The 14,728-nt window shown below is 46.1% G+C and overlaps 22 non-coding genes and 9 pseudogenes across 22 annotated transcripts; all 31 read left to right on the top strand.

The window, feature by feature from the left end:
* The first annotated feature begins 297 nt into the window (after positions 1-297).
* LOC148793661 (5S ribosomal RNA) lies at positions 298-416 on the top strand. Its single transcript, XR_016069472.1, has one exon. It is a non-coding gene; the product is annotated as a 5S ribosomal RNA (ribosomal RNA).
* A 354-nt stretch (positions 417-770) lies between these two features.
* LOC148793660 (5S ribosomal RNA) lies at positions 771-889 on the top strand. Its single transcript, XR_016069217.1, has one exon. It is a non-coding gene; the product is annotated as a 5S ribosomal RNA (ribosomal RNA).
* Positions 890-1,243: 354 nt separating this feature from the next.
* On the top strand, positions 1,244-1,362 carry LOC148793659 (5S ribosomal RNA). Its single transcript, XR_016071624.1, has one exon. It is a non-coding gene; the product is annotated as a 5S ribosomal RNA (ribosomal RNA).
* Positions 1,363-1,716: 354 nt separating this feature from the next.
* LOC148793658 (5S ribosomal RNA) lies at positions 1,717-1,835 on the top strand. Its single transcript, XR_016072608.1, has one exon. It is a non-coding gene; the product is annotated as a 5S ribosomal RNA (ribosomal RNA).
* A 354-nt stretch (positions 1,836-2,189) lies between these two features.
* On the top strand, positions 2,190-2,309 carry LOC148793657 (5S ribosomal RNA; annotated as a pseudogene).
* Positions 2,310-2,663: 354 nt separating this feature from the next.
* On the top strand, positions 2,664-2,782 carry LOC148793656 (5S ribosomal RNA). The gene has a single exon (XR_016071622.1). It is a non-coding gene; the product is annotated as a 5S ribosomal RNA (ribosomal RNA).
* Positions 2,783-3,136: 354 nt separating this feature from the next.
* On the top strand, positions 3,137-3,250 carry LOC148793655 (5S ribosomal RNA; annotated as a pseudogene).
* A 354-nt stretch (positions 3,251-3,604) lies between these two features.
* Positions 3,605-3,723, top strand: LOC148793654 (5S ribosomal RNA). The gene has a single exon (XR_016073207.1). It is a non-coding gene; the product is annotated as a 5S ribosomal RNA (ribosomal RNA).
* A 354-nt stretch (positions 3,724-4,077) lies between these two features.
* Positions 4,078-4,196, top strand: LOC148793653 (5S ribosomal RNA). The gene has a single exon (XR_016072759.1). It is a non-coding gene; the product is annotated as a 5S ribosomal RNA (ribosomal RNA).
* A 354-nt stretch (positions 4,197-4,550) lies between these two features.
* On the top strand, positions 4,551-4,669 carry LOC148793652 (5S ribosomal RNA). The gene has a single exon (XR_016074872.1). It is a non-coding gene; the product is annotated as a 5S ribosomal RNA (ribosomal RNA).
* Positions 4,670-5,023: 354 nt separating this feature from the next.
* LOC148793651 (5S ribosomal RNA) lies at positions 5,024-5,142 on the top strand. The gene has a single exon (XR_016074576.1). It is a non-coding gene; the product is annotated as a 5S ribosomal RNA (ribosomal RNA).
* Positions 5,143-5,496: 354 nt separating this feature from the next.
* LOC148793650 (5S ribosomal RNA) lies at positions 5,497-5,615 on the top strand. The gene has a single exon (XR_016075693.1). It is a non-coding gene; the product is annotated as a 5S ribosomal RNA (ribosomal RNA).
* Positions 5,616-5,969: 354 nt separating this feature from the next.
* LOC148793649 (5S ribosomal RNA) lies at positions 5,970-6,088 on the top strand. Its single transcript, XR_016073206.1, has one exon. It is a non-coding gene; the product is annotated as a 5S ribosomal RNA (ribosomal RNA).
* Positions 6,089-6,442: 354 nt separating this feature from the next.
* Positions 6,443-6,556, top strand: LOC148793648 (5S ribosomal RNA; annotated as a pseudogene).
* Positions 6,557-6,910: 354 nt separating this feature from the next.
* On the top strand, positions 6,911-7,029 carry LOC148793647 (5S ribosomal RNA). Its single transcript, XR_016074671.1, has one exon. It is a non-coding gene; the product is annotated as a 5S ribosomal RNA (ribosomal RNA).
* A 354-nt stretch (positions 7,030-7,383) lies between these two features.
* On the top strand, positions 7,384-7,502 carry LOC148793646 (5S ribosomal RNA; annotated as a pseudogene).
* Positions 7,503-7,854: 352 nt separating this feature from the next.
* LOC148793645 (5S ribosomal RNA) lies at positions 7,855-7,973 on the top strand. The gene has a single exon (XR_016071621.1). It is a non-coding gene; the product is annotated as a 5S ribosomal RNA (ribosomal RNA).
* A 354-nt stretch (positions 7,974-8,327) lies between these two features.
* On the top strand, positions 8,328-8,441 carry LOC148793644 (5S ribosomal RNA; annotated as a pseudogene).
* Positions 8,442-8,795: 354 nt separating this feature from the next.
* On the top strand, positions 8,796-8,914 carry LOC148793643 (5S ribosomal RNA). Its single transcript, XR_016070089.1, has one exon. It is a non-coding gene; the product is annotated as a 5S ribosomal RNA (ribosomal RNA).
* Positions 8,915-9,268: 354 nt separating this feature from the next.
* Positions 9,269-9,387, top strand: LOC148793642 (5S ribosomal RNA). Its single transcript, XR_016072606.1, has one exon. It is a non-coding gene; the product is annotated as a 5S ribosomal RNA (ribosomal RNA).
* Positions 9,388-9,741: 354 nt separating this feature from the next.
* Positions 9,742-9,860, top strand: LOC148793641 (5S ribosomal RNA). Its single transcript, XR_016070146.1, has one exon. It is a non-coding gene; the product is annotated as a 5S ribosomal RNA (ribosomal RNA).
* A 354-nt stretch (positions 9,861-10,214) lies between these two features.
* Positions 10,215-10,333, top strand: LOC148793640 (5S ribosomal RNA). Its single transcript, XR_016073205.1, has one exon. It is a non-coding gene; the product is annotated as a 5S ribosomal RNA (ribosomal RNA).
* Positions 10,334-10,687: 354 nt separating this feature from the next.
* On the top strand, positions 10,688-10,801 carry LOC148793639 (5S ribosomal RNA; annotated as a pseudogene).
* Positions 10,802-11,155: 354 nt separating this feature from the next.
* On the top strand, positions 11,156-11,274 carry LOC148793638 (5S ribosomal RNA). The gene has a single exon (XR_016074670.1). It is a non-coding gene; the product is annotated as a 5S ribosomal RNA (ribosomal RNA).
* A 354-nt stretch (positions 11,275-11,628) lies between these two features.
* LOC148793637 (5S ribosomal RNA) lies at positions 11,629-11,747 on the top strand (annotated as a pseudogene).
* Positions 11,748-12,099: 352 nt separating this feature from the next.
* On the top strand, positions 12,100-12,218 carry LOC148793636 (5S ribosomal RNA; annotated as a pseudogene).
* A 354-nt stretch (positions 12,219-12,572) lies between these two features.
* Positions 12,573-12,691, top strand: LOC148793635 (5S ribosomal RNA). Its single transcript, XR_016073528.1, has one exon. It is a non-coding gene; the product is annotated as a 5S ribosomal RNA (ribosomal RNA).
* Positions 12,692-13,045: 354 nt separating this feature from the next.
* On the top strand, positions 13,046-13,164 carry LOC148793634 (5S ribosomal RNA). Its single transcript, XR_016070303.1, has one exon. It is a non-coding gene; the product is annotated as a 5S ribosomal RNA (ribosomal RNA).
* Positions 13,165-13,518: 354 nt separating this feature from the next.
* On the top strand, positions 13,519-13,637 carry LOC148793633 (5S ribosomal RNA; annotated as a pseudogene).
* Positions 13,638-13,992: 355 nt separating this feature from the next.
* LOC148793632 (5S ribosomal RNA) lies at positions 13,993-14,111 on the top strand. The gene has a single exon (XR_016070086.1). It is a non-coding gene; the product is annotated as a 5S ribosomal RNA (ribosomal RNA).
* A 354-nt stretch (positions 14,112-14,465) lies between these two features.
* LOC148793631 (5S ribosomal RNA) lies at positions 14,466-14,584 on the top strand. Its single transcript, XR_016071797.1, has one exon. It is a non-coding gene; the product is annotated as a 5S ribosomal RNA (ribosomal RNA).
* Positions 14,585-14,728: the final 144 nt, after the last annotated feature.

The raw sequence follows: 14,728 nt of genomic DNA, 5'->3' as shown, positions 1-14,728 counted from the left end.
GATACAACTGGAAACAACACGTCGGATACTCGGACCATTTGCGGCACGATCGTCATTACTGAATGGCAACGATGCAGGAACCGGGCTTTCGGCATTCATCGTGCATTATGGGCCCCGCGATAGTATTGCATTTATCCGGTGGTGCGGCAGATCTGAAAAGCAAACACTCCGCTCACGTAGGAGCTTGTGCACGGTTACCAAGGGAGGAAGGCTAAGTACACAGTTTTTTCAAATCTAAAACAATTAATGGAGGGGAGCAAGATAGTGCATTAAGATCTAAGCGAGCATGAATTAAAGTGGTGCGATCATACCAGCACTAATGCACCGGATCCCATCAGAACACCGAAGTTAAGTGTGCTTGGGCGAGAGTAGTACTAGAATGGGTGACCTCCTGGGAAGTCCTCGTGTTGCACCCCAATTTTATTAATATTTTATTTTGATTTGTATTTGCAAATTCCATTTGTTGTTTCGGCGATACAACTGGAAACAACGCGTCGGATACTCGGACCATTTGCGGCATGATTGTCATTACTGAGTGGCAACGATGCAAGTACCGGACTTTCGGCATTCGTCATGCATTGTGGGCCCCGCGATAGTATTGCATCTATCCGGAGGTGCGGCAGATCTAAAAAGCAAAAACTCCGCTCACGTAGGAGCTTGTGCACGGTTACCAAGGTAGGAAGGCTGCATACACATTTTTTTCAAATCTAAAACAATTAATGGAGGGGAGCAAGATAGTGCATAAAGATCTAAGCGAGCATGAATTAATCGGGTGCGATCATACCAGCACTAATGCACCGGATCCCATCAGAACTCCGAAGTTTAGCGTGCTTGGGAGAGAGTAGTACTAGGATGGGTGACCTCCTGGGAAGTCCTCGTGTTGCACCCCAATTTTCTTAATATTTTATTTTGATTTGTATTTGCAAATTCCATTTGTTGTTTCGGCGATACAACTGGAAACAACACGTCGGATACTCGGACCATTTGCGGCGCGATCGTCATTACTGAATGGCAACGATGCAGGAACCGGGCATTCGGCATTCGTCGTGCATTGTGGGCCCCGCGATAGTATTGCATTTATCCGGTGGTGCGGCAGATCTGAAAAGCAAACAATCCGCTCACGTAGGAGCTTGTGCACGGTTACCAAGGGAGGAAGGCTGCATACACAGTTTTTTCAAATCTAAAACAATTAATGGAGGGGAGCAAGATAGAACATAAAGATCTAAGCGAGCATGAATTAAACGGGTGCGATCATACCAGCACTAATGCACCGGATCCCATCAGAACTCCGAAGTTAAGTGTGCTTGGGCGAGAGTAGTACTAGAATGGGTGACCTCCTGGGAAGTCCTCGTGTTGCACCCCAATTTTATTAATATTTTATTTTGATTTGTATTTGCAAATTACATTTGTTGTTTCGGCGATACAACTAGAAACAACACGTCGGATACTCGGACCATTTGCGGCACGATCTTCATTACTGAATGGCAACGATGCAGGAACCGGGCTTTCGGCATTCGTCGTGCATTGTGGGCCCCGCGATAGTATTGCATTTATCCGGTGGTGCGGCAGATCTGAAAAGCAAACAATCCGCTCACGTAGGAGCTTGTGCACGGTTACCAAGGGAGGAAGGCTGCATACACAGTTTTTTCAAATCTAAAACAATTAATGGAGGGGAGCAAGATAGTGCATAAAGATCTACGCGAGCATGAATTAAACGGGTGCGATCATACCAGCACTAATGCACCGGATCCCATCAGAACTCCGAAGTTAAGTGTGCTTGGGTGAGAGTAGTACTAGGATGGGTGACCTCCTGGGAATTCCTCGTGTTGCACCCCAATTTTATTAATATTTTATTTTGATTTGTATTTGCAAATTCCATTTGTTGTTTCGGCGATACAACTGGAAACAACGCGTAGGATACTCGGACCATTTGCGGCACGATCGTCATTACAGAATGGCAACGATGCAAGAACCGGGCTTTTGGCATTCGTCGTGCATTGTGGGCCCCGCGATAGTATTGCATCTATCCGGGGGTGCGGCAGATCTGAAAAGCAAACACTCTGCTCTCGTTGGAGCTTTTGCACGGTTACCAAGGGAGAAAGGCTGCATACACAGTTTTTTCAAATCTAAAACAATTAATGGAGGGGAGCAAGATAGTGCATAAAGATCTAAGCGAGCATGAATTAAACGGGTGCGATCATAGCAGCACTAATGCACCGGATCCCATTAGAACTCCAAAATTAAGCGTGCTTGGGCGAGAAGTAGTACTAGGATGGGTGACCTCCTGGGAAGTCCTCGTGTTGCACCCCAATTTTCTTAATATTTTATTTTGATTTGTATTTGCAAATTCCATTTGTTGTTTCGGCGATACAACTGGAAACAACAGGTCGGATACTCCGACCATTTGCGGCACGATCGTCATTACTGAATGGCAACGATGCAGGAACCGGGCTTTCGGCATTCGTCGTGCATTGTGGGCCCCGCGATAGTATTGCATTTATCCGGTGGTGCGGCAGATCTGGAGAGCAAACAATCCGCTCACGTAGCAGCTTGTGCACGGTTACCAAGAGAGGAAGGCTGCATACACAGTTTTTTCAAATCTAAAACAATTAATGGAGGGGAGCAAGATAGTGCATAAAGATCTAAGCGAGCATGAATTAAACGGGTGCGATCATACCAGCACTAATGCACCGGATCCCATCAGAACTCCGAAGTTAAGTGTGCTTGGGCGAGAGTAGTACTAGAATGGGTGACCTCCTGGGAAGTCCTCGTGTTGCACCCCAATTTTATTAATATTTTATTTTGACTTGTGTTTGCAAATTCCATTTGTTGTTTCGGCGATACAACAGGAAACAACGCGTCGGATACTCGGACCATTTGCGGTACGATTGTCATTACTGAGTGGCAACGATGCAAGTACCGGACTTTCGGCATTGGTCATGCATTGTGGGCCCCGTGATAGTATTGCATCTATCCGGAGGTGCGGCAGATCTGAAAAGCAAACACTCCGCTCACGTAGGAGCTTGTGCACGGTTACCAAGGGAGGAAGGCTGCATACACATTTTTTTCAAATCTAAAACAATTAATGGAGGGGAGCAAGATAGTGCATAAAGATCTAAGCGAGCATGAATTAATCGGGTGCGATCATACCAGCACTAATGCACCGGATCCCATTAGAACTCCGAAGTTTAGCGTGCTTGGGCGAGAGTAGTACTAGGTGACCTCCTGGGAAGTCCTCGTGTTGCACCCCAATTTTCTTAATATTTTATTTTGATTTGTATTTGCAAATTCCATTTGTAGTTTCGGCGATACAACTGGAAACAACACGTCGGATACTCGGACCATTTGCGGCACGATCGTCATTACTGAATGGCAACGATGCAGGAACCGGGCTTTCGGCATTCGTCGTGCATTGTGGGCCCCGCGATAGTATTGCATTTATCCGGTGGTGCGGCAGATCTGGAGAGCAAACAATCCGCTCACGTAGCAGCTTGTGCACGGTTACCAAGAGAGGAAGGCTGCATACACAGTTTTTTCAAATCTAAAACAATTAATGGAGGGGAGCAAGATAGTGCATAAAGATCTAAGCGAGCATGAATTAAACTGGTGCGATCATACCAGCACTAATGCACCGGATCCCATCAGAACTCCGAAGTTAAGTGTGCTTGGGCGAGAGTAGTACTAGAATGGGTGACCTCCTGGGAAGTCCTCGTGTTGCACCCCAATTTTATTAATATTTTATTTTGACTTGTGTTTGCGAATTCCATTTGTTGTTTCGGCGATACAACAGGAAACAACGCGTCGGATACTCGGACCATTTGCGGTACGATTGTCATTACTGAGTGGCAACGATGCAAGTACCGGACTTTCAGCATTGGTCATGCATTGTGGGCCCCGTGATAGTATTGCATCTATCCGGAGGTGCGGCAGATCTGAAAAGCAAACACTCCGCTCACGTAGGAGCTTGTGCACGGTTACCAAGGGAGGAAGGCTGCATACACATTTTTTTCAAATCTAAAACAATTAATGGAGGGGAGCAAGATAGTGCATAAAGATCTAAGCGAGCATGAATTAATCGGGTGCGATCATACCAGCACTAATGCACCGGATCCCATCAGAACTCCGAAGTTTAGCGTGCTTGGGCGAGAGTAGTACTAGGATGGGTGACCTCCTGGGAAGTCCTCGTGTTGCACCCCAATTTTCTTAATATTTTATTTTGATTTGTATTTGCAAATTCCATTTGTTGTTTCGGCGATACAACTGGAAACAACACGTCGGATACTCGGACCATTTGCGGCGCGATCGTCATTACTGAATGGCAACGATGCAGGAACCGGGCATTCGGCATTCGTCGTGCATTGTGGGCCCCGCGATAGTATTGCATTTATCCGGTGGTGCGGCAGATCTGAAAAGCAAACAATCCGCTCACGTAGGAGCTTGTGCACGGTTACCAAGGGAGGAAGGCGGCATACACAGTTTTTTCAAATCTAAAACAATTAATGGAGGGGAGCAAGATAGAACATAAAGATCTAAGCGAGCATGAATTAAACGGGTGCGATCATACCAGCACTAATGCACCGGATCCCATCAGAAATCCGAAGTTAAGTGTGCTTGGGCGAGAGTAGTACTAGAATGGGTGACCTCCTGGGAAGTCCTCGTGTTGCACCCCAATTTTATTAATATTTTATTTTGATTTGTATTTGCAAATTACATTTGTTGTTTCGGCGATACAACTAGAAACAACACGTCGGATACTCGGACCATTTGCGGCACGATCTTCATTACTGAATGGCAACGATGCAGGAACCGGGCTTTCGGCATTCGTCGTGCATTGTGGGCCCCGCGATAGTATTGCATTTATCCGGTGGTGCGGCAGATCTGAAAAGCAAACAATTCGCTCACGTAGGAGCTTGTGCACGGTTACCAAGGGAGGAAGGCTGCATACACAGTTTTTTCAAATCTAAAACAATTAATGGAGGGGAGCAAGATAGTGCATAAAGATCTACGCGAGCATGAATTAAACGGGTGCAATCATACCAGCACTAATGCACCGGATCCCATCAGAACTCCGAAGTTAAGTATGCTTGGGCGAGAGTAGTACTAGAATGGGTGACCTCCTGGGAATTCCTCGTGTTGCACCCCAATTTTATTAATATTTTATTTTGATTTGTATTTGCAAATTCCATTTGTTGTTTCGGCGATACAACTGGAAACAACGCGTCGGATACTCGGACCATTTGCGGCACGATCGTCATTACAGAATGGCAACGATGCAAGAACCGGGCTTTTGGCATTCGTCGTGCATTGTGGGCCCCGCGATAGTATTGCATCTATCCGGGGGTGCGGCAGATCTGAAAAGCAAACACTCTGCTCACGTAGGAGCTTTTGCACGGTTACCAAGGGAGGAAGGCTGCATACACAGTTTTTTCAAATCTAAAACAATTAATGGAGGGGAGCAAGATAGTGCATAAAGATCTAAGCGAGCATGAATTAAACGGGTGCGATCATACCAGCACTAATGCACCGGATCCCATTAGAACTCCAAAATTAAGCGTGCTTGGGCGAGAGTAGTACTAGGATGGGTGACCTCCTGGGAAGTCCTCGTGTTGCACCCCAATTTTCATAATATTTTATTTTGATTTGTATTTGCAAATTCCATTTGTTGTTTCGGCGATACAACTGGAAACAACAGGTCGGATACTCCGACCATTTGCGGCACGATCATCATTACTGAATGGCAACGATGCAGGAACCGGGCTTTCGGCATTCGTCGTGCATTGTGGGCCCCGCGATAGTATTGCATTTATCCGGTGGTGCGGCAGATCTGGAGAGCAAACAATCCGCTCACGTAGCAGCTTGTGCACGGTTACCAAGGGAGGAAGGCTGCATACACAGTTTTTTCAAATCTAAAACAATTAATGGAGGGGAGCAAGACAGTGCATAAAGATCTAAGCGAGCATGAATTAAACTGGTGCGATCATACCAGCACTAATGCACCGGATCCCATCAGAACTCCGAAGTTAAGTGTGCTTGGGCGAGAGTAGTACTAGAATGGGTGACCTCCTGGGAAGTCCTCGTGTTGCACCCCAATTTTATTAATATTTTATTTTGACTTGTGTTTGCAAATTCCATTTGTTGTTTCGGCGATACAACAGGAAACAACGCGTCGGATACTCGGACCATTTGCGGTACGATTGTCATTACTGAGTGGCAACGATGCAAGTACCGGACTTTCGGCATTCGTCATGCATTGTGGGCCCCGTGATAGTATTGCATCTATCCGGAGGTGCGGCAGATCTGAAAAGCAAACACTCCGCTCACGTAGGAGCTTGTGCACGGTTACCAAGGGAGGAAGGCTGCATACACATTTTTTTCAAATCTAAAACAATTAATGGAGGGGAGCAAGATAGTGCATAAAGATCTAAGCGAGCATGAATTAATCGGGTGCGATCATACCAGCACTAATGCACCGGATCCCATTAGAACTCCGAAGTTTAGCGTGCTTGGGCGAGAGTAGTACTAGGTGACCTCCTGGGAAGTCCTCGTGTTGCACCCCAATTTTCTTAATATTTTATTTTGATTTGTATTTGCAAATTCCATTTGTAGTTTCGGCGATACAACTGGAAACAACACGTCGGATACTCGGACCATTTGCGGCACGATCGTCATTACTGAATGGCAACGATGCAGGAACCGGGCTTTCGGCATTCGTCGTGCATTGTGGGCCCCGCTATAGTATTGCATTTATCCGGTGGTGCGGCAGATCTGAAAAGCAAACAATCCGCTCACGTAGGAGCTTGTGCACGGTTACCAAGGGAGGAAGGCTGCATACACAGTTTTTTCAAATCTAAAACAATTAATGGAGGGGAGCAAGATAGTGCATAAAGATCTAAGCGAGCATGAATTAAACGGGTGCGATCATACCAGCACTAATGCACCGGATCCCATCAGAACTCCGAAATTAAGTGTGCTTGGGCGAGAGTAGTACTAGAATGGGTGACCTCCTGGGAAGTCCTCGTGTTGCACCCCAATTTTATTAATATTTTATTTTCATTTGTATTTGCAAATTCCATTTGTTGTTTCGGCGATACAATTGGAAACAACGCGTCGGATACTCGGACCATTTGCGGCACGATCGTCATTACTGAGTGGCAACGATGCAAGTACCGGACTTTCGGCATTCGTCATGCATTGTGGGCCCCGCGATAGTATTGCATCTATCCGGAGGTGCGGCAGATCTGAAAAGCAAACACTCCGCTCACGTAGGAGCTTGTGCACGGTTACCAAGGGAGGAAGGCTGCATACACATTTTTTTCAAGTCTAAAACAATTAATGGAGGGGAGCAAGATAGTGCATAAAGATCTAAGCAGGCATGAATTAAACGGGTGCGATCATACTAGCACTAATGCACCGGATCCCATCAGAACTTCGAAGTTAAGCGTGCTTGGGCCAGAGTAGAACTAGGATGGGTGACCACCTGGGAAGTCCTCGTGTTGCACCCCAATTTTATTAATATTTTATTTTGATTTGTATTTGCAGATTCCATTTGTTGTTTCTGGGAGAACTGGAAACAATGCGTCGGATACTCGGACCATTTGCGGCACGATCGTCATTACTGAATGGCAACGATGCAGAAACCGGACTTTCGGCATTCGTCGTGCATTGTGGGCCCCGCGATAATATTGCATTTATCCGGTGGTGCGGCAGATCTGAAAAGCAAACAATCCGCTCACGTAGGAGCTTGTGCACGGTTACCAAGGGAGGAAGGCTGCATACACAGTTTTTTCAAATCTAAAACAATTAATGGAGGGGAGCAAGATAGTGCATAAAGATCTAAGCGAGCATGAATTAAACGGGTGCGATCATACCAGCACTAATGCACCGGATCCCATCAGAACTCCGAAGTTAAGTGTGCTTGGGCGAGAGTAGTACTAGAATGGGTGACCTCCTGGGAAGTCCTCGTGTTGCACCCCAATTTTATTAATATTTTATTTTGACTTGTGTTTGCAAATTCCATTTGTTGTTTCGGCGATACAACAGGAAACAACGCGTCGGATACTCGGACCATTTGCGGTACGATTGTCATTACTGAGTGGCAACGATGCAAGTACCGGACTTTCGGCATTGGTCATGCATTGTGGGCCCCGTGATAGTATTGCATCTATCCGGAGGTGCGGCAGATCTGAAAAGCAAACACTCCGCTCACGTAGGAGCTTGTGCACGGTTACCAAGGGAGGAAGGCTGCATACACATTTCTTTCAAATCTAAAACAATTAATGGAGGGGAGCAAGATAGTGCATAAAGATCTAAGCGAGCATGAATTAATCGGGTGCGATCATACCAGCACTAATGCACCGGATCCCATTAGAACTCCGAAGTTTAGCGTGCTTGGGCGAGAGTAGTACTAGGTGACCTCCTGGGAAGTCCTCGTGTTGCACCCCAATTTTCTTAATATTTTATTTTGATTTGTATTTGCAAATTCCATTTGTAGTTTCGGCGATACAACTGGAAACAACACGTCGGATACTCGGACCATTTGCGGCACGATCGTCATTACTGAATGGCAACGATGCAGGAACCGGGCTTTCGGCATTCGTCGTGCATTGTGGGCCCCGCTATAGTATTGCATTTATCCGGTGGTGCGGCAGATCTGAAAAGCAAACAATCCGCTCACGTAGGAGCTTGTGCACGGTTACCAAGGGAGGAAGGCTGCATACACAGTTTTTTCAAATCTAAAACAATTAATGGAGGGGAGCAAGATAGTGCATAAAGATCTAAGCGAGCATGAATTAAACGGGTACGATCATACCAGCACTAATGCACCGGATCCCATCAGAACTCCGAAATTAAGTGTGCTTGGGCGAGAGTAGTACTAGAATGGGTGACCTCCTGGGAAGTCCTCGTGTTGCACCCCAATTTTATTAATATTTTATTTTGATTTGTATTTGCAAATTACATTTGTTGTTTCGGCGATACAACTAGAAACAACACGTCGGATACTCGGACCATTTGCGGCACGATCTTCATTACTGAATGGCAACGATGCAGGAACCGGGCTTTCGGCATTCGTCGTGCATTGTGGGCCCCGCGATAGTATTGCATTTATCCGGTGGTGCGGCAGATCTGAAAAGCAAACAATCCGCTCACGTAGGAGCTTGTGCACGGTTACCAAGGGAGGAAGGCTGCATACACAGTTTTTTCAAATCTAAAACAATTAATGGAGGGGAGCAAGATAGTGCATAAAGATCTACGCGAGCATGAATTAAACGGGTGCGATCATACCAGCACTAATGCACCGGATCCCATCAGAACTCCGAAGTTAAGTGTGCTTGGGTGAGAGTAGTACTAGGATGGGTGACCTCCTGGGAATTCCTCGTGTTGCACCCCAATTTTATTAATATTTTATTTTGATTTGTATTTGCAAATTCCATTTGTTGTTTCGGCGATACAACTGGAAACAACGCGTCGGATACTCGGACCATTTGCGGCACGATCGTCATTACAGAATGGCAACGATGCAAGAACCGGGCTTTTGGCATTCGTCGTGCATTGTGGGCCCCGCGATAGTATCGCATCTATCCGGGGGTGCGGCAGATCTGAAAAGCAAACACTCTGCTCACGTAGGAGCTTTTGCACGGTTACCAAGGGAGGAAGGCTGCATACACAGTTTTTTCAAATCTAAAACAATTAATGGAGGGGAGCAAGATAGTGCATAAAGATCTAAGCGAGCATGAATTAAACGGGTGCGATCATACCAGCACTAATGCACCGGATCCCATTAGAACTCCAAAATTAAGCGTGCTTGGGTGAGAGTAGTACTAGGATGGGTGACCTCCTGGGAAGTCCTCGTGTTGCACCCCAATTTTCTTAATATTTTATTTTGATTTGTATTTGCAAATTCCATTTGTTGTTTCGGCGATACAACTGGAAACAACAGGTCGGATACTCCGACCATTTGCGGCACGATCGTCATTACTGAATGGCAACGATGCAGGAACCGGGCTTTCGGCATTCGTCGTGCATTGTGGGCCCCGCGATAGTATTGCATTTATCCGGTGGTGCGGCAGATCTGGAGAGCAAACAATCCGCTCACGTAGCAGCTTGTGCACGGTTACCAAGAAAGGAAGGCTGCATACACAGTTTTTTCAAATCTAAAACAATTAATGGAGGGGAGCAAGATAGTGCATAAAGATCTAAGCGAGCATGAATTAAACTGGTGCGATCATACCAGCACTAATGCACCGGATCCCATCAGAACTCCGAAGTTAAGTGTGCTTGGGCGAGAGTAGTACTAGAATGGGTGACCTCCTGGGAAGTCCTCGTGTTGCACCCCAATTTTATTAATATTTTATTTTGACTTGTGTTTGCAAATTCCATTTGTTGTTTCGGCGATACAACAGGAAACAACGCGTCGGATACTCGGACCATTTGCGGTACGATTGTCATTACTGAGTGGCAACGATGCAAGTACCGGACTTTCGGCATTCGTCATGCATTGTGGGCCCCGTGATAGTATTGCATCTATCCGGAGGTGCGGCAGATCTGAAAAGCAAACACTCCGCTCACGTAGGAGCTTGTGCACTGTTACCAAGGGAGGAAGGCTGCATACACATTTTTTTCAAATCTAAAACAATTAATGGAGGGGAGCAAGATAGTGCATAAAGATCTAAGCGAGCATGAATTAATCGGGTGCGATCATACCAGCACTAATGCACCGGATCCCATTAGAACTCCGAAGTTTAGCGTGCTTGGGCGAGAGTAGTACTAGGTGACCTCCTGGGAAGTCCTCGTGTTGCACCCCAATTTTCTTAATATTTTATTTTGATTTGTATTTGCAAATTCCATTTGTAGTTTCGGCGATACAACTGGAAACAACACGTCGGATACTCGGACCATTTGCGGCACGATCGTCATTACTGAATGGCAACGATGCAGGAACCGGACTTTCGGCATTCGTCGTGCATTGTGGGCCCCGCTATAGTATTGCATTTATCCGGTGGTGCGGCAGATCTGAAAAGCAAACAATCCGCTCACGTAGGAGCTTGTGCACGGTTACCAAGGGAGGAAGGCTGCATACACAGTTTTTTCAAATCTAAAACAATTAATGGAGGGGAGCAAGATAGTGCATAAAGATCTAAGCGAGCATGAATTAAACGGGTGCGATCATACCAGCACTAATGCACCGGATCCCATCAGAACTCCGAAATTAAGTGTGCTTGGGCGAGAGTAGTACTAGAATGGGTGACCTCCTGGGAAGTCCTCGTGTTGCACCCCAATTTTATTAATATTTTATTTTGATTTGTATTTGCAAATTCCATTTGTTGTTTCGGCGATACAATTGGAAACAACGCGGCGGATACTCGGACCATTTGCAGCACGATCGTCATTACTGAGTGGCAACGATGCAAGTACCGGACTTTCGGCATTCGTCATGCATTGTGGGCCCCGCGATAGTATTGCATCTATCCGGAGGTGCGGCAGATCTGAAAAGCAAACACTCCGCTCACGTAGGAGCTTGTGCACGGTTACCAAGGGAGGAAGGCTGCATACACATTTTTTTCAAGTCTAAAACAATTAATGGAGGGGAGCAAGATAGTGCATAAAGATCTAAGCAGGCATGAATTAAACGGGTGCGATCATACTAGCACTAATGCACCGGATCCCATCAGAACTTCGAAGTTAAGCGTGCTTGGGCCAGAGTAGAACTAGGATGGGTGACCTCCTGGGAAGTCCTCGTGTTGCACCCCAATTTTATTAATATTTTATTTTGATTTGTATTTGCAAATTCCATTTGTTGTTTCTGGGAGAACTGGAAACAATGCATCGGATACTCGGACCATTTGCGGCACGATCGTCATTACTGAATGGCAACGATGCAGGAACCGGACTTTCGGCATTCGTCGTGCATTGTGGGCCCCGCGATAATATTGCATTTATCCGGTGGTGCGGCAGATCTGAAAAGCAAACAATCCGCTCACGTAGGAGCTTGTGCACGGTTACCAAGGGAGGAAGGCTGCATACACAGTTTTTTCAAATCTAAAACAATTAATGGAGGGGAGCAAGATAGTGCATAAAGATCTAAGCGAGCATGAATTAAACGGGTGCGATCATACCAGCACTAATGCACCGGATCCCATCAGAACTCCGAAGTTAAGTGTGCTTGGGTGAGAATAGTATTAGAATGTGTGACTTCCTGGGAAGTCCTCGTGTTGCACCCCAATTTTATTAATATTTTATTTTGATTTGTATTTGCAAATTCCATTTGTTGTTTCGGCGATACAACTGGAAACAACGCGTCGGATACTCGGACCATTTGCGGCACGATCGTCATTACTGAATGGCAACGATGCAAGAACCGGGCTTTTGGCATTCGTCGTGCATTTTGGGCCCCGCGATAGTATTGCATCTATCCGGTGGTGCGGCAGATCTGAAAAGCAAACACTCTGCTCACGTAGGAGCTTGTGCATGGTTACCAAGGGAGGAAGGCTGCATACACAGTTTTTTCAAATCTAAAACAATTAATGGAGGGAAGCAAGATGGTGCATAAAGATCTAAGCGAGCGTGAATTAATCGGGTGCGAGCATACCAGCACTAATGCACCGGATCCCATCTGAACTCCGAAGTTAAGCGTGCTTGGGCGAGAGTAGTACTAGGATGGGTGACCTCCTGGGAAGTCCTCGTGCTGCACCCCAATTTAATTAATATTTTATTTTGATTTGTATTTGCAAATTCCATTTGTTGTTTCTGGGAGACAACTGGAAACAATGCGTCGGATACTCGGACCATTTGCGGCACGATCGTTATTACTATATGGCAACGATGCAGGAACCGGGCTTTCGGCATTCGTCGTGCATTGTGGGCCCTGCGATAGTATTGCATTTATCCGGTGGTGCGGCAGATCTGAAAAGCAAACAATCCGCTCACGTAGGAGATTGTGCACGGTTACCAAGGGAGGAAAGCTGCATACACAGTTTTTTCAAATCTAAAACAATTAATGGAGGGGAGCAAGATTGTGCATAAAGATCTAAGTGACCATGAATTAATCGGGTGCGATCATACCAGCACTAATGCACCGGATCCCATCAGAACTCCGAAGTTTAGCGTCCTTGGGCGAGAGTAGTACTAGGATGGGTGACCTCCTGGGAAGTCCTCGTGTCACACCCCAATTTTATTAATATTTTATTTTGATTTGTATTTGCAAATTCCATTTGTTGTTTCGGCGATACAACTGGAAACAACGCGTCGGATACTCGGACCATTTGCGGCACGGTCGTCATTACTGAATGGCAACGATGCAAGAACCGGTCTTTCGGCATTCGTCATGCATTGTGGACCCCGCGATAGTATTGCATCTATACGGAGGTGCGGCAGATCTGAAAAGCAAACACTCCGCTCACGTAGGAGCTTGCGCACAGTTACCAAGGGAGGAAGGCTGCATACACATTTTTTTCAAATCTAAAACAAATAATGGAGGGGAGCAAGATAGTTCATAAAGATCTAAGCGAGCATGAATTAAACGGGTGCGATCGTACCAGCACTAATGCACCGGATCCCATCAGAACTCCGAAGTTAAGTGTGCTTGGGCGAGAGTAGTACTAGGATGGGTGACCTCCTCCAAAGTCCTCGTGTTGCACCCCAATTTTATTAATATTTTATTTCGATATCGTATTTGCAAATTCCATTTGTCGTTTCGGCGAGATAAACGCAAACAACGCGCCGGATACTCGGACCATTTGCGGCACGATTGTCTATACTGAATGGGAACCGTGCAAAAACCGGGCTTTTGGCATTCGTCGTGCATTGTGGGCCCCGCGATAATATTGCATCTATCCGGGGGTGCGGCAGATCTGAAAAGCAAACAATCCGCTCATGTAGGAGATTGTGCACGGTTACCAAGGGAGGAAGGCTGCATACACACTTTTTTCAAGTCTAAAACAATTAATGGAGGGGAGCAAGATAGTGCATAAAGATCTAAGCGAGCATGAATGAAACGGGTGCGATCATACCAGCACTAATGCACCGGATCCCATCAGAACTCCGAAGTTAAGTATGCTTGGGCGAGAGTAGTACTAGAATGGGTGACCTCCTGGGAAGTCCTCCTGTTGCACCCCAATTTTATGAATATTTTATTTTGATTTGTATTTGCAAATTCCATCTGTTGTTTCGGCGATACAACTGGAAACAACGCGTCGGATACTCGGACCATTTGCGGCACGATCGTCATTACTGAATGGCAACGATGCAAGAACCGGGCTTTCGGCATTCGTCATGCATTGTGGGCCCCGCGATAGTATTGCATCTATCCGGAGGTGCGGCAGATCTGAAAAACAAACACTTCGCTCACGTAGGAGCTTGTGCACGGTTACCAAGGGAGGAAGGCTGCATACACATTTTTTTCAAATCTAAAACAATTAATGGAAGGGAGCAAGATAGTTCATAAAGATCTAAGCGAGCATGAATTAAACGGGTGCGATCATACCCGCACTAATGCACCGGATCCCATCAGAACTCCGAAGTTAAGTGTGCTTGGGCGAGAGTAGTACTAGGATGGGTGACCTCCTGGGAAGTCCTCGTGTTGCACCCCAATTTTGTTAATATTTTATTTCGATATCGTATTTACAAATTCCATTTGTCGTTTCGGCGAGACAAACGCAAACAACGCGCCGGATACTCGGACCATTTGCGGCACGATAGTCAATACTGAATGGGAACCGTGCAAAAACCGGGA

This window comes from Nelumbo nucifera, chromosome 4 (assembly GCF_055504915.1).
Source record: "Nelumbo nucifera cultivar China Antique chromosome 4, China Antique-T2T, whole genome shotgun sequence".
NCBI lineage: Eukaryota > Viridiplantae > Streptophyta > Magnoliopsida > Proteales > Nelumbonaceae > Nelumbo > Nelumbo nucifera.
The sequence above is the reverse complement of the archived record's forward strand: the minus strand, read 5'-3'. Positions and strand labels throughout refer to the sequence as shown.